At 43.6% G+C, this 24,264-nt stretch overlaps 1 protein-coding gene across 5 annotated transcripts in view; it reads right to left on the bottom strand.

Annotated features, from left to right (window-relative positions):
• Window positions 1-24,264, bottom strand: part of LOC142990981 (semaphorin-3F-like) — a 108,430-nt gene that overhangs the window by 71,070 nt on the left and 13,096 nt on the right. For all 5 annotated transcript variants that reach the window (XM_076140891.1, XM_076140890.1, XM_076140897.1 and 2 more), the window contains one exon: window positions 12,889-13,062. The gene's annotated coding sequence lies outside the window, so the exon portion shown is untranslated. The remainder of the gene's footprint in view (window positions 1-12,888; window positions 13,063-24,264) is intronic.

Here is a 24,264-nt window from a genome sequence, read left to right as displayed (position 1 = left end):
GAGATGTAGAACCTTTTATCACATGTGTTCACTGACCACAGTACTCAGATATTATAAATAAATAAATAACTAAGGTTTTGGGTGTTTGCTGTTTATTGTCACGTTAAAGACGAGCGACTGGGAAGGAGCAGAAGCAGATCAAACGGTGGTGGAGGTGCGTCTGCTGCGGCTCTGCTGCGGCTCAGAGAATGTGTTCCCCTGCTTTCAGCCTATGACAACTTTTCAGCATCGCTTTGGCTGATGCACAGCAGGGTCTGGGACAGAAAGACCTTGCTTTATTCCCAGGTTCCCTCCTGCTGATTGGAGCTCGGCACCCCGTGACCTCTGCCCTGTCCTCCCTCATCCTTATCCACTCAAGGCAGTGAAAAATGCTTATTCGACAAGGTAATGCAATAAGCAGGGACACAAAAGGTGGAGAAAAGATGACAATCCATCATTATATTAAAGCCTGTAGAGGTCGTCGGCTCCAGAGACGTCTAAGGACGACTTAATTGTTGCAGGAGCTTGGTGCTCTGTGATGTAAGAACTGGCACCAAAATCGTCTCTGTGCATCATTAACAATGTGATCTTAAGCCTGCGTTAACCAAAGTGTTTCATATTAACTTGCCAACTTTGCATGTAAAACCACAGAAAGCTGCAGGGATAAAGTCTTCTGAATGTTTAAGTAGAAAAATATCATAAGCAGTAGCGATTAGAAAAGTCAACATATGATTCATATCAGGTTAGAATAGAGCAGTTGCATTTCTGAAGCAGAGAAAATGAATTTAAATCCACTTAAATAGAACCAGATTTTGATTGTGGCATTTGTGATTATATTCCAATTTGAGACTTAAGTCAGAGGCATTGTGGGCATAACTGTAAAATGAAAATCACATTTGATCGCAGCCGGACACACACTCAACACAACCTCAACTACAACACATTACAGTATTTTCAACATGTCATGCATTCACCAGCCGGTCCTGATGGGGACATTATGCAGATAATGAGGTCAACCGCACAAACGAAATGAAAAAGGAGGATTTTTCTTTCCCGTATCACACATTAACCAATGTGATCAATGTGACAGAAAACAAACAATTAATCAAAACTAAAGGAAGAGGAGCTGAAATAAGCTTTTACTCTTTCTCCAAACGTTGTACAGCAGTAATGTGAGTCCTCTAGTAAAGCCCTGTATCTCAATTACCCTTCTCCTCTAAATCTTTACTGATAGGGACCCATTTATTTCCCCACTCTCCCCCCGAGGAATCAGAAACAGATGTGAGAAAAACTACTGCTGGCAAAACAGCACGACATGATTAGGAAATAGGGATGAATGACAGTGCGAGGGGGGGGTTGGGGGAGGGGGCGGGGAGACGGACACGGACACTTTAGCATTCAGAGACATTGATGAATGAAATAAAAGGTGGAGGACAGGCAACACTGTGTGATCTGGAGCAGACATCTCAGCGCTGCACGCCAGCAGAAGCTCAATGGGGTTGTTTTTAAAGAAGTGAACTCTGAGGAAGTGCCAGGTCAGGATGACAAGGAAGACTAGTGGAAAAAAACAGGCCTGACCCGGCATCTAGATGAGTTTAGCCTCTCACGTCCTATTTTCAGCAGGGAATAAGCATGAATTCCACATTGTGCGACTTGAAAGATGAGCCAGAGCAGCAGAATGAGGGAAATTGTCTCTATTTTATTTTCACAGACAGCGTGGCCGCATTCTTTTCACTTTATCGCATTACACTGGTACTGGATATCTGCCTTTATAACGCTGACCTTTGGCTGCAGGCCTTTGGTTCTCAAACCCAGAGCGCAGCTGATTTTAGCGTAAGATGGCGGCGACCGAATGCGCCGCGACAGGTCCCAGTCCCTGTTGCCCTCCCCTCCCTGCCCCGGTGTGTACACTGGAGACATGTCAAACCCTGTGGTCTGGTTAATGCACTCTCACCCACACACACACACATGCAGAAAAACATACACGCACACAAAGACCTTTTCATTTCTCTCCGAGGAAGCAGAAGCATTCACCATCTTCGTCAAGCTAAACAAAACACCGGGTTTCCTGTGCCACCAGGGGAAAAGCAGACGTCAACACAAACTAAATAATGCATATTTCAATCACGGATAAATTAATTACATGCCCTACAATAAATTGTGTGCGCGTGTGTTCGTGTTTGCATCACCGCGTTCCACACAGAGTGAACAAAAGGTCAGGAGCGCATGACCTTCCTCTTTCTCAGTCTGCACGATTCCTCATCTCATCTGGACGGAAACGTGATTGAATCTAACATAACATGGATCAGCTTTAGCTCTGAGCTGAGAGCACAGGCCCCGCTATCATTACCAGCATCAGACAGGCAGGCGTGCACTCCAGGCCAAAACCACTCTAGACTGAATCCACGGCACGCTAGTCTGTCTACAAAAGCTCCACAAGTAATGTTCAATTCCCTCTGCCGCTTCACATTTATACTGTATATGGTGTTTTTGGGTTTGCCTGTGTTTTTACCTTGGAATTGCTTCAAAAACGTAGCATGTTTTTATCACAGTAATATCATTCCACTTCCATCAGACCTGTTTCTGAACCAGAGCTGAGAGTTTGGCATCTGCAGGGCCGCTGATGTCATTTCTTTGCATTCTGTAGCTATAAAGGCACGTGGCTAACACACACACACACACACACACACACACACATATACGGTATTTGATGTGGACCTTTATTGCATGCGATGGCTTTATGATTGACTGTTCAGGATTATGTCAGTATGTGTGGCCTCCTAAATAAAGCAAAAGGAGCATGGACGTCTGATCAGCTTGGCAGGAGGAGAGCAACGATGATATCATGATTCAAGCCTTTGACTGCTACGTTGACACACGTTGCTAAACCTTGATTGCATTGAATGGTAATGCTGCTGTTGTTAATATAAACTATCAAAAATGTTTCACGAGGAGGAGCCTGGTTGTTGAGGCACCGCCATTTGATGAAGCGCTGGTTCCCTCGACTCAATCCTCAACATTCCGTAGAGAGAATAAACATCAGTTGACCTTTGTGTAATAAATCACACATATATTGCGGCAGACACTGGTCTCCATGGATCACAAAAAAAGTGAAGTTGGTTCAATCTGTTTTACTTTTGAATCCAGGAAACAGATTACATTTACGTGTGTATCAAAAAATTACAATACCCACAACTCACTACTACAACGATGCACTGATGAACCAGAGCTGAGTCTTGTTTCCATGAGAAAGCAGTGCATGTGACAGAGTAAGTGTGTCCGAGCCTGGAATGTTTCCTCCAGCTTCTCTTTAAAATGCTAATCATTGACAGTATTGCAGTCCTATCTCCATATTAGGGGTTCTTGGACTATTTCAACCCACGCTGAATGGATTAAGCCCCATCCTGAACCTGATTGAAACCAGTTGCCGCTCATGTGGTACAGGGACCAGTAATAAGCTTGTGACCCATTTTGGGTACATAAGAACTCGGGCGTATGGCATGGATTTCTGTTTTCAATATAGGGTTTAAACAGTCCAGCAGAGACTTTTAGTAACACACCAATACAGCACCAATATATTATCAATCTTATGAGTACTGCATAAAGCGTCATGCAGGTTTAGAATCCCTCAGCACAAATTCAATGTTTGGTTCATGGTGACTTTGAAGACCAGATGGGACGAAACATCTGAGCCAACTATACTCTCTACTGCGAGGAGGCTAAAATGCAAAGTAAGCAAACATGACTCAATGCCTTCAAGAAGAGGTACACCAGAGAAGGATGTGCAAGGTGCAGAATGCTCAAGTTGGAGATGTAAGATGAAACAATGGGAGAACAGAAGCCTCCTTGATGCAACATGGCCATAAGTTGTTCCACTTATTTTTGAAGAATTGTGCACATGACTCCACGTGACTTTGTTGAGGTCCAGATTGCTCAACCCTCACTTCCTGGAGATTTCAAGCCAAGAATTGTAATGTTGGTTCCTTGATATCTCATCTGTTCTGCGGTCTACATTGAAGGAAGTGTAGACCTTCAGTGTAGACCGCGAATATAAGACAATCGCAAATTTATATTGTTACAATCAATGAGAAATACAGTTATGTAAACGAGCACACATTTCTAATGATTTCTGCCTGATTATGGTGCTTGCACAACTTTTGAACTGATTTATCCAAAGCAAATAAGCCATCATCATCTCCAGTATGTTTCAGGCCTGCATCATGTCTAAACACTGACTCAAGTCTGTGTGAGTGAAGGCTCCAACAAAACACGGCTCCCTCTGAGCGCGTCTCCTCTGTGGCTCCGTGTTTACACCCATCATGCCTCGTTAATTACCAGCATGTCTCTGGTGCTTTCGGTCATATCCCCGGTGATAACTCACATTAGACTGCCGCATTTCATAAATTGATCTTATCACCCTAATTGCTTGCATTGCTTTGAGGATTACCTAACTTAGACTTAATCTCTTGACTTCAAAACAAAAGACAGACATGTTGAAAACAATGCTGATATAAAGAGAAGGGGGGGGGGGGGGGGGGGGGGGGGGTACCCTTGCTGTGGGTCGGGGCGTCTTCGCTTAAGTTCTCCGCACGGAATACCAAGTGGCTGCTGGGAAAACCTTTTGTAGTGCCATGTTGGGGAATAGGGGTATTTGACTTAGATCTACTTGATTGCTTGAGGGCTTTAGCTACACACCATTTGGCACAGCTCAATAGCTTTCTGCAGTGGAATGTGTGGACCGCCGCTGCTTTCAGCACAAATATTAATAACTTCTCACGCTAACTGCACACAAAAATTGACATTTGAAGGTGGTGACATCTATTCTCCAAAACACTGTGTTCAAATGCATCGTAAACACGCTGAGAACTAGGAAAGATTGACTTTTATTGACTCGATGATATGGTTCAGCTGTGACTCTGACTTCTGAACCCGAGTCTGTCAAATACTGATGCACAGGCGCACAGCTTGAACAGTTTCGTGAGGGGACCCGGTCTTATCATCACTGTGAGAATGCAGAGGTCCTCAGAGATAGAGATGTCATCTCATATGGCTTTTGTTTGGACGGTTTTACACTTTTATCACCCGCACATGGAGTCAGTCTGACCAAACAGCTCACGCACAGGGTTAGGCCTCCCTATAACCTCACAGGCTCTCACTTATCTGCTTCACAAGCTGGATCCTCAGATATATAAGCCCGTGACTGTATATCAGTCACCTGGGTCATATGACCACAAGAAGTTTGCCACATACTTCATCATCTTTACAGCTTACTTTTAAACAAATTCCCGTACATCTGCTTTTCATTACGTAACTGTTTGTGCTTGATTTTTCACAGAGCTACACAGTATCGCCTCACCATTAGATTTCCGCAAATGTGTTGTCGCTTAACAGATTATCAAGTGAAAATAGAATCCGTATGGAACTGGTGATTAGCAATGTGTGCTTCGTTACATAAACTGCTGATGAGGTGTCACTTCTGAGCAAGGGAAAGGGTTAACATGAGGATATGAGACGTTGAGTTTTCGGCTGGAATGTTTGTCAGAGATGAACGTTAATACATACATGATTACGTGTCTATGTAGGCTTTTTATACAGGCAATAACGATGAGGTAACAATCGTGAAAATGTAGGCAATCATTTAGTTTTCATCATTCCCATACTGATTCGTCTACAATGTTAGACATAGTCCAATCAAACTCTCTGACATCACAACTCCAGTCATTGTTTACATCCTCTGGAGGCAGAGTGCATGCCTCGTGTCATTTCTTGACCTACACCAATTAGTGAATTATGCGTCTCTCACTCACATCATTTGTCACACACACACACTATCTTAGCCCGATAGCACTGAAACCACAGGTCACCCAAGTTTAGTTCTGGTCATTGCGTTTCATTTTGAAAGCCCATTTAGGAGTCCCACTCATAGCCATGTCATTGGCCCAGAGACTCCCGACATGCAGTGGTGATAACCCAGTCCCGATAAACCCGCTGGTGATTGAAAACAGTGAACCCTACACCTCTGGTTGTTGTCTGGAAACGGAGAGCCAGGGAACTTGTTTGGCTGGCCTTTCCCATCATTAATCACTCTGCCCAGGCTCCACTCTGCATGTGCCTGACACGCTGTCCCAAACAACATCACACGGCTGCTAAACTCTCAAATACCACACAGATAATTTCTAATCATTGTTAGGTTGTGAATGAGATGTGATTGAGCCAAATGCTGGATTAATGGCTGGCTACAGCAGCATGTTTCCACTTAACAAACCATTGTGTGTGATGAAAAACAGTGCTCAGAGGTAAAACCTGCCAGATTAGGTTGATATGTCTCTTAACCAATGTGAGATATTTATTAGACCACATAATGTAGACAGCTGCAATTGTTGTTTAATCACCCAATTGTGTTTAAATCTCCGATTATATTGTCTTCAGTAAGCAGGCTGTCATGTTGAGTTTACAGTTTGGGTCCGCAGTTAAGAATTTGAGCTGCTAACTGTAAAATGTGACACACAGAGATGAGCTGGAAGAGATCCCAGGTTTTCTTGAAACAGTGTGTTTGGTCAGCCAGAGTGTGTTACTCCCAGTAGCATTGCCACTGTAGGTTCATGTCCAATATCTGGTTGCATATGCTGAAACTGGTCCAGAATGCACTTTGAACAGGAAGCTTCACTGACGGCTCCGCTTTCTTTTGGAGCATTTTCAAACTGCCATACTTGGAGAGAAACTGATGACCCCACACACAACTTCACACACAGCATCACATGTGCCATTGGATCGTCATCGACAGAGTACCATCCCGTGTAACACGAGCGGTGGCGACTCGGCAGCGGTTGAGGAGCGATGGACTATAAGGAGCTTCCCATGTCACCTAACAGGGGGGACTCCATGCAGGGAAAGACAGACAGGGAGCGGGGAGACGCCACCAAGATCAGGGCGGCCCTGTCTGAAGGAGGAGCGGCTGGCTGCAGGCAAGGAGATTAGGTTTCCCTACAACTTGTTGCCTGGTGCTAAATAAACGCTGGCATGCTGCTTGGAGACACTCTACACCCTGGATGAAAGGGTTGTGCACTCAGAGCTGTTCACAGCATCTACTTTTTGACCCTCCCTTTAGCCTCTTAACCCCTTAAATGCCCTTTCTCTCTTACACCTCTCACCCCTCCTCCTTCCTATTTGCACTCCGGCCGGGCAGACACTGTGTCCCACCTGGCAGGACATAGTCTCCTGTCAGTGTAACGGCTGTACAGACCCAAGTTAAGTAACAAACGCAATGTTAGAAGGAGCATCTCAGTCTCGTTGAAGAAACAAATCATTAAATTCCAATATTTTCAAAGCCTTTTAGTGCAGCCTCTCTGTCTGCTGTGCATGAACAAACTATCAACGCTGCTCCCTACAGTGTTGCTGTGCATGAAAGCTCAAGGCTAACAACAAGGGGCCAACATACAGAGACCCCTGCAATTCGCCCGATTCAGAACTCGAAGGTTATGCGCCAATATTTTATTTTTTGCTTTACCAAATTCCTATCGCGGAGCAAAAGGTCTGCCCAGTGCTACAAACCTCACTAACAGGCTTCAGCAGCACAAAGGGAATTTATCATTAAAGACCAACAATCAATATCTCTCTCCACCCCCTGCATGGTAGAGCAAAGCGAGACCCCGAAAGTGAAGCCTGCTGCCGAGCTCAGAGAATGTGGGGTACCAGAGGAGCTAATTAGGGAGTGAACGAGCGGGCTATCTCGTTAACCCACATCCAGCTGTGGGAATGGAGCTAATGAGATGCGTGATACGAACACACACACACACACACACACACACACACACACACACACACACACATACACACACACACACGCTGTTACTGCAACATGCAAGATTACAACACTTCCTAATCTTATATGCTTGTATAATCACTCGAATAATGTATAATTAATGACCAGATTTCCCCCTTTGGAGTTTCGTATTGATAAGTAGCAAGAATTCTGCCAGCTACATGGCCGCAACATGCAAGATCATGTCTGACACCATGTAGGCACTTCAGAAATGCTGCAAACATTCCTGAGGCGTGTAGAAGCTCTTCTCAGAAATAACCTTCACGCAGGTCTATGTTTGCCAAAAGAAATGGTACGAACAGGACCTGGTTTATGTGAGGGATGAACGCTTCTTTGGTTTGCTTTGTTCCCGTTTCATTTCTGAGCACTAAATCAAGACGTGAGAGGTTTTTAATCAGGGATCTAGCGCTTAGAATATAGGGAGAAATGTCACGATGTAAATGTTCAGTGCAGCTTTTTATGTTGTCATAAAATTGCAAAACAATCTCTGACCCTAGAGCTTTAAACCATTGCAGGGGGCTCTATGGAAGTTGTTCTCAGTCTGAAGCTTGTTAGTCTTTATAGCAGAGTGCCTGCAGCTACGTGCTTCAGTTCAGAGTGTACTCCTGTCTGATTTAAAAACCAAAGCTAATGGCCACCTCCCATGTTTTGGTCCTAAACTTCCTCCAAGCGTTCTCTCTCTCAAATCGGAATGCACGGTACTTCACGACATAAAACACCCCCAGAGATTGAAAACACAGTCAATAGCTGCGGCGCTGTCAGCGTTGCCGTCAACCGTGCACCTCCCTCAGTTTCATAGCGTCTTCACCAGGGTAAATATTTACAAATGCGCTCTCAATAACATCTGCTGCGGTTTGGGCCCTGCACAATGGCGGACCAGGGGAGATGAAGCACATCATGAACTCATGGGAACGTACGTGGTTTCAGGTTCCATCCCCTCATCGGGAGGCTTGGAGTGCCACAAACAACCGGTCCCAGATGTACTGTACTTTATGATGCAACGCAGATGAATTAAAAGCTCGGAGGATGCCTCTGATTGTTTAGCGTAAGGAATAGATAAGTGGCAGTTGGCAGGATTATCTTAGTGTAATATAGATCAGCAGATGGGACTCATGTGAAACATCTGTGGAAACAAAGGCCCCGTCTTTTTCCCAGACTTGACACAATCTGAGCCTGTGTGTGGGCAACTTAATACAAAAATTGGGCATAACAAAGTCCTTATTCTAGAAGGAGGATATCCTAACTTGACAACCTGATTTATTTATCAAAAACGTTTAAATGTTTAGACAATGGTTCAGTGACAGTATATCAAATTTTTATCAGCATCTATGGAGAGTATATTCTATATCTCTATATAGCTATATGTTCTCTATACATATGTATTTATCTGCTCATATTTTACTATTATTTTCATGTGTTAGAATTGGAAAATAATGCAGCATTTTTGTTTTCTTTAAATACAAACTAGGGCCACTGCTCAAGAGTCGTATTTGTAGAATAAGTGGTTACTTTAAGACAAAAACAGGTGCAGGAACATGGAATTTATGTAACAAATGTTCTGGTAAAGACTTCTTCATGCTCCAGCCTGGGAACTTCAGTGCATCTCTGTACTTAGATGAAGCACAGTCAAGATGTGGAGCTTTGATGGAATGAACATATGGGAAGAAGAGACTTGAACAAGATTCAAGCTGTGCTGTCCCCTCACACAACCGGAAGAGTAGTGGAAGACGGATCAAAGGATGGACAGAGAGCTCTTCCCTTATGTCTGCTTTACAAACCATATTAGTGTTTAAGTCATTGCATGAACCGTGACATCTCCCTTGAATTTACTACTAAGCTTGTGGGAAAGAAGATATTAACCTGTTAAACTCTGAGATAACAGAGAATGGCCTTTACTTTTTTGGGGAGGAGAAAAGATCCCAGATATTCTTTTGTTGACAATCGTTTCCCAGATTTCCGTCGTCAATGCAACAATATGCAAAGCTTGTTAGTGAATGATTCGCATGTGAGAAGCCATTTCTGAGTAATAATTACATATTGCTTGCTAATCCCTGGGTTATCCACGTTATACAGCTACAAAACTACTGTGAATAATGCAAACTGAGCCAAGAGGAGCCGGGTTCAAATTATACCAAGTCAGGTAGAGTTCAGTGCTATACCTGCCAACAATTTAAGCACAATTCTTTCACAATTGTTACCTTTTGTCTGGGGGCTTTAATGTGAGCGTGACCAACTGCCAAAGCTGAGATTCTCAAGCTTATGTTTGCATTTCTTTCCCAGTTTTTGTTATATCTGTCCTGCAACTAAACAAAAACAGATCATAAGTTATGTGACTAAAGAGGAGGACACGGTTTTGGCCACAGCTGACTAATTTACCGAAAGCAGGATGATTAAAGGGGCGATTGATGATGTGGCTTAGTCAAGACCACTCATACTGGATAAACACACATATACATCCTGCATGAATGTAACCTATTCAAGAGGAAGATGAGCAATACAACCTGCGGCTTTATCCCCACGCCAGGAAGTCCAGAGAGCACGTAAATGACCATCCTCAGGTTACAAATAACTGGGGGAGATGGAGGAGATTGAGTGTTTTAAGTGTTTAGTGAGCACTAGGTACATATGAGCCAGCGTGAGCACAGATATGGAGGTTACAAAGGTTGCAGTCTGTGGGCCTCTCACCTCCGCCTCCCCTGGACAATACGTCATAAAACCCCGCACAGATCCCTGATGGGTGAGGCTCCTTTCCCGCGGTGGGGTGAACCGGGGGCCTCTGGTTCTGAGGGCTTATAAAGGTTAAACCCCTCCAGCGGCAAACGGACAGGGCACCACGCCGCTCTGACCAGCAGCCCCAGCATAAATAACACCCGTGTAAGTGAGCTGCGCAGCCCTCCACAGTCGCCAAACAGCCCCCCACAGCCCCCCACAGTCCTCCACAGCCCCCGCACAGCCCCGCACAGCCCCCACAGCATTTTTTTTATGAGCAGTGGTGTGACACTGTGCCCCAGTCGAGCTGTAATGAGGCTTCGTCCCGCTGCTTGCTTAATGGATCAGGTAAAGGGTGGGAACACTTCTGTCTTTATTGGGTGAGCTGCTCAGTGTTAAGTTACTCTGCCATTAAAGTGATAAATGCCAATAAAAGGTGTGGTCCACGCCAGACTACCTGCCACCACGCAGGTCCGCCACCACACCGGGGGCTTGGTTTGAAAGTGATTCTAATGCACTCCTACACTCGGAAAACCACATTCACATCTGTTTCTATGCTCATCATGGATAGATCAGTCTGTAAAGTCTGCAGGCAAAACTGAGCTGATGGGGCTGCTTCCGTCTGTGTGTTCCAACCTTTCATCCCAGGGTTTGAATTGAGTTTGCCACTAGTTTTGAATTGAATTTCTGAGCAGGGAATTGTATCAATTTGCAACATCTCAAGCTCCCTCGCATAATGTGATGATTGGTTGTATTCGTCAATAGACCGTATTGGAAAAGTATTAGAGGATTCTTAAAATCCAAAGGCCAATTTATATATAGCTTTACCAAACCTGCATGTTCTGTCGTGTGGATTTGTGAAGCATAAGTTGACCTTCAATCTCCCCTTTGACTCTTCAAACACACTCTATCCAGTGTAATATCGTAAATATTTTGCTTGACATATCCATCTAAACATTCACCACATCCTTCCATATCGTGTGACAGCGAATGAAGCAACATAATATTCAAACCTCTGAACTGCCTGACAACTCTAATCTATAAAAGTCATTGTTAGCGGACACGGAAGGGAAACGAATCTGTGTTTTGCGAGGGGGGAATGAAAAAGTTTCAACACACTCGTTAGCCAACACACACACACTAAACTGCGGGCTGCGAGCTGAGGTCCACGCTGTCCCGCATTTCCATTAAAGTCACACACGCAGAGTTAATGCCCTCCAACTCGTGGTGTTGCGTTACAGTGAACCCCATGAAAGCAGCCTGGCTGTGCATTAACTAGTGTCATATGTTAACTGAGCGATGTTGCTGCCAGGAAACGTCTTTAAAGCCGCTCACCAGCTTAAACCAGCAGGAATGCTTTTACCCTGATTTCACAGAGGCACAGGCAGACAGCTCCACAGCTCGCGTGAGTTTGGGAATCTATAGCACCGTCTGTATCGATACGTGCTACACCAATATTAAGAAGCTGCTCTGTTATGTCGAACCACTAAATTTGTCAGTGATAATGTGACGAAGCATCTGGAGACACACTGTTCATCACTTTTATGGGGGTCAAGTGGTCTCAGCTGGGCAGAGGAGGAAAAGGAGGATGTGACTAATGGCGCCATGTTTGCCCAGGGTCATACGTGACTCGGTGTGTGTCGGTGGGTAAAAGACCGCTGCCCCACAGATTAAACGATGGCCCAGAACAGGAACTATGTGCTTAACCTGACTCACTTTGTTACTCACAGTGTCGACTGCTACTTCACACCGGCGCACAATAGCGTCTCTAAGGTCATTCCCCAAACTTGTTCACATAAACTCTAAATTGCAACGTCATCATGTGTGCACATTCAGATGCACCATGGGAGGAGTGACTGGTGCAAGTACACTTACTCAAGTATCATTTTGAGTAACATTAAAAAAAAAAGAACAGATTAAGAAATTTAAAAAAATTCATTCATTAATCACTTCTTTTACATTTTAAACTTTTTGTTGAACTTTCTTTTTCACTATTTTCAATGCTAAAAATGTAACTGTTTTTTATTAACTTTATAATGGTATAAGTACTTTTACACACTACAACTTTCCTCTGGTCTGTGTGTGACTGTTGTGCTTATGCGAGTGTTCTGGGGTCTGTTCTCTATCACCGAGGTGTGACTGTGTCGTGTGTCAGACTGTGAGAGGAAACGTTCATTTTGATGGACAGCAGGCTGGCCCCTCCCAGCCAATTCATCTGAAATCAACACAGTGAGCTGTAAATACTTTGTGTGTGTGACTCGGAGCTTTGAAAACATGCAGAAGGGGCCTGTCTGACACACATACGAGTTGTAGGCAGGTCCTTTGAGGTCACTCTGAGTGACAATCTAAAAGGATGGAGGTCAGCGGGTGCTTGGTACCTTTGCGTTGTTCATTTCCTCCGGGGTGAAGCCCTGCTCCCCTCCTGCCTCCTCTTCTCAGACCATGGGAGGCCCGATGAGACCCAGAGAAAGGTCAAACCACAGCTCAGTCATAGAAACCTCTGTAGAAATTCTACGCATTCCAAGCTGCTGCCTGTCGATCCTCTCATGGGTCTTAATGGGCACAGAGAAGCAAGAGAGTAAGAAAGAGATACAGTGACACATTCCTTCCATGGTTAATCTACAAGAACACAATGCTGGGGTGTGATGCCAGGAAGCAGGAGATCGACTCCAAAATGTTGTGTGTATGCGCACAACTTTCCCTCCCTGGACCTCACACTTTACGTTCCCGAGGATTTCCTTCCACTCTTCTCCCCTGAAAAGAATCAGTTCCAGGTGAAGCAGCCAAAATGTCCTGCTGGGGGACACTAAGTCCTCAGGACAGTTGCTTCCTGTAACGAGAGATTTGTTGTGGTTTTCATCACTGCCTCCCCCCAGATAATGACCTTCTTTGGGTCAGGTCTGTTTGTTAAGTAGGTGAAGGAGCAGAAAATGAACTAAACAACAGAGAGCGAGTGGAGATGAATAAAGCTGCTTGTTCTGTTTGTGGCGGCTCATACAGTGCCTGTCTTTGTGTAAGCGAGGGGCTGCGGCCAGGTCCGAGCACTGACAGACACTCAGGTGAGGCTGCTGTCAGCGATGGGAACGAGTCTGACCTGCCAGATAACACTTGACCTCCGGGAATGCTGACAGGTAGGAGGAAGAGGTCACACTAGTGATAACACACGTCAAAGCCGTCAATGTCAGAATATTCAAATGTGTGTTAGAGCTTCAACCAACAAGGTGACAGTGTGGATTTAGGAGATTGTAAAGAATATTCTAAACATATTTCCCATTACAAAATGCCAAAATATAATAATATACAGATCAGCTACACACACACACACACAATTAGGTCAATCATGACTAGTTGATTTGTGATGACTCAGTAGCCAACTAGTAAATCTAGTGTGAAAATCCGAATGTATGTGTGTGTTCACATTAGCATTAATGCACGTGTGGACATGTGCATTTATGTGTGGTGGAAAATGAAGTGATTCTACATTTAGCAAAAAATGGAGCCGTATCTCATCATTTCATATGTCAAACTATCTGAAAAAAACTAAATAAGAGGAAGAAGTCATCGAGTCCTTTTATGACCAAAGTGAGAGCTTTGTCTGTAATCTTGGCAGTAGGTCAAGAACATTCTGCGTGTTGGACTCTGGTAAAGCTGTCCCTTGTTACTGATTTTGTTTGTGATTTTCGTGGCTAGAATCTCAATGCAGATCAAAGGACTGGAGAGTGTCCAGTTTGGTGACCTTAAGGCCTGAAGTGTTGCGATTTGCAGATGATGTAATTCTTTTGACTTCATCAAGTTATGACCTCAAACATGCACTGGATTGGTTTGTGTGTAAAGCGGATAGGATGAGGATCAGCACCTCCGAAGCTGAGGCCATGGTTTTCTGCTGGGAAATGAGGGTTGGGCTGTTGTGATGGCGACTGAGTTGCTGCCCTAAGTGAAAGCATTGAAGTCAGAGAGTGATAGATGGATTGGTGCGGCTGCCGTGGCGAACAGAAAGCTGAGCCCGGAGGCAAAGTTATCAATCTATCAGTTGATCTTAGTTCTATAACTCTATCCTATGGTCATGAACTGGGGGAAATGCCTTTGAGTAAGATTGTAGATACAAACGGCTGAAATTTGGTGTCAGGATCTCGACTACAACTATATTCTACACATCATTCGATCAACATTCCTACAGATTAACATGATTGATTCTGGTCTGGTTCTCTTATACATCCAGCTGAGCAGAAAATGAACTAATAATCTAATGTTGACCTCATTCGTTTGAGGGGAACATCACAAATACTCACAGTCACAGATCGGTGCAGGAGTCCCACAAAAGCTTCAGCGGTGAAAGCTGCAGGAGAAAATCAAAACCCTCCGTCCAGCTTCCTGTGAAGACAAACCAACTCCTCATGTCATATTGATGAAAGGCCCCACCCAGTCGGGTTATACATTTTTTTTCCCAGCTTCCTTTGAAGAATATCAGAATGCCTTGTTTTTACTCAGAGATTTAATAGGAATAGAGATGAAATAGTTTTCTCTGGGGACTTTTCTGTAGATCAGAGATATGTGGACTCTTTACTCGGAGAGAGGGATTCGTCCACATGGCGAGGATGTTTTCGAGTCTTTCCGAGCTTAGCAAATACGGCACGAAATGATCAAATGGTGTTGAGATGTCTGGCTTTTAATGTGCTGTCCAGTTGTCCAAACTCTGTCGTGTCTGATGGAGAGATCAGAGCCTTGCTTCTTTTATGATTGCAGAGTTTTACGGCTTGAAGCCTCCTTCATCTCGGGCCAGAGTGAATATACGTCAAAGTGCAAAACAGTGAAGAATGCCTCAGCGTCATCGAGACTTAACAGCAGCCTCCCAAAAACCTTAAATTATTGTTGTCTCCCTTCCTAGTTTTCTGCGCTGCTTCTTTCTCCATTGCTGCTGTGTTTCTTACACACTCGTGCAGTGCTGTAAGATGTAACCATAAGTATATGCTGTCCCACACCAGACATGTCATTACATGGTGGCAAAGCATTTTGTTGTGGCAGACCACAGGTAAATAAATATCCCTAAGGGCAGCCAAAGATCTGCAAATTCAAAGGTTTTCACATAGACTCACCAAATTAACTCCCTAATCATCATCCTATAGGCAGTGTTTGAATTGCAGGACCCTCCACAAGACTTCCAGCTGTTCAATCCCAGCAGCAGCTTTTTCCCCTCAGCTTTTGATCCTGACCAGCTTCTTAGATATGGTAGATGTATGCTGCTTTATCTCTAATATAATAGTTTAGCAGAAAATAAGAAGAAAAAAATGTTTGCAAAGGAAACCTGTGATCATTCTCTACCTAAGAATTCTTTCATGCTCTTAAAGTGGTTACATCACAATTTAACACCTCTAGTCAGCAAAGCCAGTGTGTATAAATGTGCACAAATCGGGCAATTAGAGATTATTGCTTTAAAGAGTTCCAGCATGGTTTGAGTGTGTCATCTGTATTATTAAGTAGGGTTTTATCACAAGGTTTATGGTTCAGTGCCTGAGACTGAGGAACACATACACTGACCGTCATTCATCTTACATTCTCCTCATTTCCAAACTTCACGGGTTCTCGCCCATACAACATTCCCTTGAGGGTTGAACACAGAGCTGAGGAATATGACTGCGTCGGTGTTTGATTATGAACCATTGTGTCTTTGCTGAGGCCATCCACGTGCCGGACCACATCCACAGTCAGAGCCACATCTGGAAGCCACATGTGCTTCGGACCAGGGTGGACCCGTGCCAGGGCTCAAAACAGCTCAGGGGGACATGTTCTGCAAGGCTGGGATTGATGGATTAACCTGCTGCTTTGTCAATAATTTTTGCTTGTAAGGACGTAACCTATAGTGTAGTGCAGTGGGTGGAGCCAGACGTTCGTGCAAAACTCTACACTGTAGGAATTCATGAGAGAGCTGTTGTTGTTTTTGTAGTATAAACTCAACTGAAATACTGGGGTCATTTTACAAGACCACAGTGTTTCTCCAAGCATTGTTAGTACAGCTTCCAATGGCTAGAATCGTGTTCTTGTGACAGCCAATGACCACGATGAGTTCAAGTCTGGCCAGCTTTTCGTTTTCTGACTTTGCTGACATTCATCACAATAAATGACTCGTCCATGGAGTGTCGTACAGTTCGAAAGTCATAACACTCCACGGCTGGTTTGTATTGGAAAGAAGTCGTCACTGACTGATCCAGCTTCCCACAATCCTTCCTGGCATGGTGCTCAGTTATAGAAGAAAATATCTCCTGAGGCCAACAGAAAACTTCCTTTTTCAAAATAAAGACGTAGACAGCCTGATTGTGTTTTGCAGCATGTGTAAACACGGACGATACAACATACAACTTCTCCGCTTTCACAGCGACGCTCCCTTGACTTTGATCTACGCTCTTAATCAATGACTCTTCCCATGATCCTCAGGAAAACCAATGGCGCATTTTGACATATTTACAACTGTTATGGAATGATTGAGCTTTTTGAAGTATTCTGGGAAATTTTAAAAGAGATATATTTGGGGACAAGGAGGAGTCTTTTCATAACAAGCTGTCTGTTTTCCCAAGTGCAAACACAAATCACACTGTTGGATCTATCGTTCTTTTTGGAATTTGCTCAGATGTTACGCAACCGTGTTTCAACGAGATGAAAGCATGTGAGAAGCTGATACTGTCTATAATCGGACATGTAACAGCAATATCCAATTGCTGTTATATGAACAATACATTCAGTATCACTGCATTTTCAACTACTTACGACGACTTATTTTCTAATAGTTTCTACTGTCACCTGGAGTATCATTATTCTGCGAGCATATATTTGCTAGTAATGGAATATTTTATAATTTATACCACTAAAGATTTAATTTTGCTTAACTAAAATTGTAAAATTTTGTAACTTTACTTTTAAGTGAACACTTTTGTTTTTTGTAGATTATAAAATCTCAATTAAGCCAGTTTTTTATGCGCTTTACAGAAAATGTGTGGAGAAAATTTTCAAAACTTAATCTAAAAATAGATAAATGACAAAAATGACAGTAATATAGAATTAATAGAATAATGAATGAAAACACTTTGGAAAATGAAGAAAACCTCCTGGAAGAATCTCAAAAATTTGATTTGAATCACTGAATGTACAAAAAAGAAGAGAATAAAATAATTCTATAAAATTACCAGACATCTCTTTTCAATTCCAATCGTTCAAAGATCAAAATATTTGGCAAACTCAAAATCCTATTAATGAATACACATTTATAATCTCAGTGCAGACAAAAAGCTTTCAAGGTCTTTGTCTGGTTTTTATTGGCTCTCTCAGAAACCCAAATTGGTCTCTGGATGTTAAAGTTGAGCTTTTCGGTGACATATCAAAGTGAAATTGCAAAAATAACAATAGACTACAAAGAGTTAATAGGATTTTAAAAACTCGATTAACTAGATCAGCCCAAAGCTGCAGGAAAACCGCTCCCCTCCATAGCTGTGAATTCACTCAAGCACATCGTGAGAATTTCCATGGGTTGTCAAGCATATAATCATAGACATGTAAGCCACATACATCTGTAAATCATGTTTGAGTCCACCCAGTCGGAAGGAAGCGCGGAAGAACAGGGGGGACGAGACCCCCGAAACCTCCTGAAGACCTCATCGAGTGGGAAATATGACTACGATTTTCTTGTGTCCACATAGATGAGTGACAATATTCAACAGAAAAAGATCTCAGTGGCTTTAAGACTTCTACAAGAGCCGCGTGAGTTCTTGTTCACTGACCTGGAGACGAACCTAACATCATGAGGGGATTGGCAATTTGAAAAGCACCAGCAGCTAGTCCTCACAATGAGAAGTCTAATAGGCAGAAGGCGTGACTCCGTCCTGTCCATCACTCCTGGCTTATTAACTAGCCAGCGGGGGACGAGATGGGGTGGGAAGCGGATCACTGGTTTGATTCTGGAGCTTTAAATTCCCTCCCCTAGAATTTTCCTTAAGCAGCTTTGAGATGTAAATAAATCCAGTCTGAAAAGATTGGATCCAAAGGTCAAACCCTGAATAGGCCCAATTTTTGTCATGCTGTTACTTCTTTGTTTCCCCATTATTGGCTGGCTGATATATCCCAGATGAAATATTAAATGCTGGCATCCTTTCAACATAATTGGTGTGCTTGTATTTGATATAATCACTGTCAGTTTGAAAAGGTTGAGGTGAGTTTTGTTTTGCACCGCCGATATAAAAGCGTTTTTGACTTCAAGTGACTGCAGTTGAATGGAGGCATAATTAGGATTTCAAAGAGAAATATGGATACAAGTGTCGGGCATGTGTGTGCAAAGTGTTTGTGTGACAAACACAACAAAATGCCGTTCCCTGTTTGTGTGCATGCAACTATGCTTTCGTGCCTGCAGTTAATCACGTATGTGCAGGTTTGTTCATGCGTGCATGTGTTTATCGGTGTATACGATTCTTTTAATGGCTCAAACTTAGTCATGCCTGGCACTGGGCCGCAGCGTGAGAGAAATATAATCCGTTTTCTTCTCTGACTCTGAGGTTTAATAAAGGAAAATTGCAGCGCCCCTATAGGAAACGTCTCTATGTTCTGATTGGTCAGCTGCAGCAGGCCAAACACTTGCTCACTGACATGCACTGTACCTAAAGTGCCTAACCAGGTGATGTCAACAACATAGGGAATTAAAGGACTGATACCAAACAAAGCTTCAGGGCACTTAAGGAACTATGAGTTTGGTTTACTGGATGCACTTTGTTTGGTGCGATTCTCAAGCGGTGCAGCTGTTATCAGTCAGATGCTGGAGGTTTCACACGCAATCCTCTCTTCCTTTGATTGTCTTTCTATCTGAAGTGGTAAATCAGCTGCTGTGAGGATCCCTGGGACGAGGCCGTATACTGTGACACAGCACACAGTCTTCGGTGGGAAACGAAAGGCAGGAGACAGAAAGACGGATTCAGTTTCACATAAACAGACAAACACATACACTCAATCAGACAGGGGGGGGTGAATCTGTCATAGCACTGCTGAGACGCTGCTGTTTCAGGCTCACAGTCTGTCAGCAGACATCACTGTCTGCCTCAAAAGATGAAAGACTAGACTGTCCTTCCACGCAATCAAGATGCACAGTGATCACAGTTCAGTGATTGAACTTACAAATATGTTACTTTTCTATCTCCGGGGGAAAAATCCAACAAAGACAGAGGATCAGTCACTTTGTTGTGCAGTGAGCTCACGAGAGAAAATGATACTCATCTGTTGTTTTGTCTTATCTGGATGAAAACAAACATTAGCTCAGTGAGTGACTGCGTCAGATGTGTAGCTCAGCTTTGGACGGCTTGGATCTGTGAGACACTGGATCCAACCGACTACAACTCAGTTTCTCACAGTCGCACAACAACAGCAGTCTGAGGCTTTTGAACTTGTCACTGTCTCACCATCATCACTATCAAACACAACCAGTTACACCAGTGAAATATAAGAAGTTACTATGTCTGTGATCACGTGACATTCAGACTGAGAGACAAACAGCATCCTAATGACATCATGTTGTCATGCCGGGCTTTCTTGTTTCAGTGACATAATGGTCATACAATGTGGTGCAGCTACAAATTGTAGCTCGACCCACAATCTGATTACAGAGACGCTGGCATATTGTATCAAAGTTCAAAAGCTCCCTCATTTAGAAACCCTTAAGTTGATGATCTTTCCAAAATGAAGTCATACGATCATACTGCCATGCTGAATAGTGTCACTCTGGCTGGAGACACGAGCGGAAAGAGAGGCTATCAATAGGAGTTAGGAGGGAGTGGAGCATTTTGTGCTGGTGAAACGAAGTTCAGGCCCCCACAGGCCCCACATGGAGCCAATGACAAAAGAGCGCGGCTCCTCTAGCGTGTAACACAACTCTTAAGTAACAGTTACGTGGCAGCAGATGATGGATGAACAGTAAGCAGTAACGTGCCAGGAGGAGGGTAGGATTAGCTCCCAAAGGTTAGATCACCCACTTTCGCCAGCAACCACAACTGAAAATCCCCCATAACCCCTCATTATTGTCAGCTCGTATTTCACAGAAAGCTGCAGTAAAAGCATTGACGACTTAAATATATATCACACACTTCAAAGATATTAGGTTGAATTACAGTAAAATACAGGTGATTCACAAAGCCGTGAGTTCATTCGCCCACTCCTTTCTCATTTCTCTGCTGTGTCAGTGTGTGGTAGGTGAGTCATGTGCTGAGGCGATGTGAATGCATGCAAATAGAGTCCAGCTTTATATTGACATTGAAAAGAGAAGAAAATGATGTCTAAGTACGCTGCTGTTACCATGTTTCAAAAGATTACAGGAGCATTTGGACAACGACAACAGTGATTATGATAATCCGCAATAATGTATTATGACTCGGCTGGTAAATCATAGCCTGGGTTCAAAAGTTCAAATATTCAGATTTTAGGACGGCCTGAACATCCATCTGTACCAATTACTATTCGAATGCTATGTGCAAGTGTCCAAACAGTGGAATTTTGGCAATGGGCGAACACATTTGAGTACATTTGGATCACAGATTGAACCTTCAGCCCCGGTGTTATCTCCAGGGGCCCTTGCTTGTGTTTGCAAAGGGCCCCAAAATCCCTAAGTCCACCCCTGATCCCAAGTCAAACTCACCAACTTTCACCGTTTCCCCACAATATTTTCTTCCAAGAATATCAGATTCAGAAAGAACATTCATTTTGAGTTTCGAAGTGAAATATAAAACCATGGAGCAGTAAAACGTCCCGTATGAAGAGTCATCAGACTGAAGAAAGAGGAACAGAGGTGCTGGAGTTAAAATCCTACTCTTCTGACATGAGAAAGCGACCTCGACCTCTCATGAGCACGCTGAGACAACATCTAACCACACACACACACACACACAAACACACATCTATGCTCAGGCAGCCTCTGGGGCCCACTTACACTCTCTGCCCTCCTCTGGTTACCTTTCTTCGCTTCATAGTCACTCATGCTAAGGGGGCCTGTTGCTGTCTACCGCTGGACCCTAACACAGCCTAGCCTGACCTCTCCCTCCACCCCTGGACCATCTATTACTCACCTCTCCACCAGCGCACATGTAGTCCCACTCCCACGGCTGACAGGCCTGAGGGGCCCCGTGCACAACCCCCTGTCTAATTTATGCTCCGCTGTGCTACAGGGGCACGTGCCTGCTCATGTTGTTTATGTGGAAGCTGCAGACAAGGAATTAAGGGTTAGACACTGAACCTCACTCCTTTCTGAACTCTGAGGTCCAAGCTGGTGTGAACCTAACTCTTTACAATGAAGGGGGGAGGGCAGAAAGTAAACCCCCGGGCGGTTTTAAATGTCTCAGAGTGAAGAAAAAGTGGACAAAAGTCTGTTATTTTGAGGTTCAGGCAGAGGTGCAGGGCGGTTTACGCGCTGCACTGAAGCAGAGTTACTGACACTAATTAGTAAGCGAAGCGAGTCGAGGAGATTCTAAAAAGATTTCAAAGGGTTCTCCCAAAGAGAAGTGGCAAGAACTTGGAGTAAAGTTATGAAACGCTCACACGCTGCATTATAATGTGAGCTCGTTCTTCATGAGGCGCGTAGCCAAACTGTCATAAGCCCCTCTGCTTTATGTCCAAATATGACTCCTGGGTGCTTTTCCCTCTCTCCCTTTTTCACTCAATCTGTCCTTTAAAGAGTCGTAATTGCACCCGACAGCTGCTGGAAAGCTAGAAGACAATTAAGATGAAAAAAACCCTTCTGTTTTGACATAATTACCTTTGTACAGAGAGAAACCTGGACCCCCTTTGAGACTCAATTTCTACATTTTCTGCTCCGGTAAACACAGCGTTTCTGTCTGTGATGTGAGGAGGAGCTCAGCGTCTCACTGCAACTATGAAAAGAGGAAAGTGACGTCAACTCTTCAATGACGGGTGTCAGAGTGGAGGGAAGGATGGAGAGGGGAAGAAAAATAGTCAAGCAGTGAAATAGTCACAACGTTTCTTGATTAATGAGGATCCATCATCTGTTCTCTATTCTGCAGGGTCGTCGGGGGCTGGAACATATCCCAGCGTCGGTTTGGGCGAGAATCAGACTATAACCTGGACAGGTCTATCACAGGGCTAATGCATGTGGACAGAGTTTCTAAGCTCAGCTGACACGAATGTCTTTAAACTGTGGGAAGAAATTGGAGTACCTGGAGGAAACCCACACAGACCTGCACAGAAAGGCCCCCAGCTGGATCTGAACCTAGAACCCTCTGGCTGTGAGGTGAGCCTCATAACGCATATTAAGAATAAGTAAACGGCAACGTAATCCGAAATGTTCGGAGCGGTCAGACTATGTTAAATTTAGATTTTCAGCTTGGAATGAAAAATATGTAGGAAAAATAATTTGACGATACAAATCATAAAAATAACAGCCAGAGAAGCGGAGCAGAGTGCAGAGCTGCTCCTCCGTCAGGATCTTGTAACTGACATGTCGGGCTGCTGACGATGGCGAGGATCCATCAGAGCTCTCGATTTAGCACCGAGCGAAGCGCCGCCCTCTGTCCTTACGTACATGCATAAAGAGTGATGATATTTTCATAACCCGGTTATGGTGAGGTAATAGGCTATAAAGGAAGGCCTCCACCAACAGCTGCGGTCAGAGTGACATTGGCCCCAGACACTGGGATCACAGTAGAAGCACTGGCACCAAAACAAGCAGCAACACTTCCTCTCACACCGATAAGCCCTCAAAAGCATTCAGATTTAGCCTAAAACCTGATTTGACGGAAATGCTTCCTGTTTTTATGCTCAGTATATCTTAAATGTGTCATCAGGCTAAGAAAGAAAGAAAGAAAGAAAGAGAAACATCGATACATGGCAAACAGGAGTGCTGACAGAAAGATTAAACCCTTTTCTTTCCATGACAAGTGTGTAGATCTGTTATTTATAATGCCTGTGACAGACTTTTAAGTGGGAGAACAGACCAAACTGTTTGCTATTATTAGTCATATAATTGCATTTGACAAACACCTAAATGGCGCAGACTGTTATTATAAATGACACGAATGAACAGGAAATCCTGCTTAGGTCGTGAGCCGTTCATCTAAACACACATTACTCACTGGCACTCTTATAATCAGCCGTCATGCATTAAATACAAATAAACTAAGAGTTAAAAATCTCTTTTTTCAAATGTTAAATGGAAACAATTAAGTTTCACGGTTGAGAGTTCTGCCAACATCTGCATGTTGTCGCAGCTGTCTGCATGAAAGATGATGAGTGTGTTCGTGTGGTTTGTGTGTGAAGGAGGAGGTGGTTGATGACTGTTGATATTTCCCAATCATCCAAGGATTTAGCAGACAACAAAGAGTCATCTTCGTTATATACACACAAATATTAAGCTTTGAAACAGATTCTGATTTTGCTGTTTGTGTCGTGTGTGTTTCCGTTATTTTCAGTTAGGGGTCTGAGTGAAACATTTGCTTTAGTGCAATGCTTCAATGTGCAAATGACACATTGAGCAATTTGTACTTGTCCTTGCTACAGCATCACTGTACACACTGAGTGAAAACATTGAGGACTTTTAGCCTTAGCAAACAGCTAACCCTAACATTCATGCTGTATTCCCTTTAGTTTTGGTAGGATAGTTTCATCATAATTCATGTTTTAGTTACACCTGTTGGCGGTGAGGAGAGTAAATGAATAAAATCATATTTAGGAAACATTCAATATATATCAGCTTGATTGGCGTAACTGAGACTCTTCACATTTAG

The sequence above is a fragment of the Genypterus blacodes genome, unplaced genomic scaffold (assembly GCF_046128005.1).
Source record: "Genypterus blacodes isolate CSIRO-AG114 ecotype Tasmania unplaced genomic scaffold, CSIRO-AGI_Gbla_v1 ptg000017l_1, whole genome shotgun sequence".
NCBI lineage: Eukaryota > Metazoa > Chordata > Actinopteri > Ophidiiformes > Ophidiidae > Genypterus > Genypterus blacodes.
This window is presented reverse-complemented; position numbering and strand designations above follow the sequence as displayed.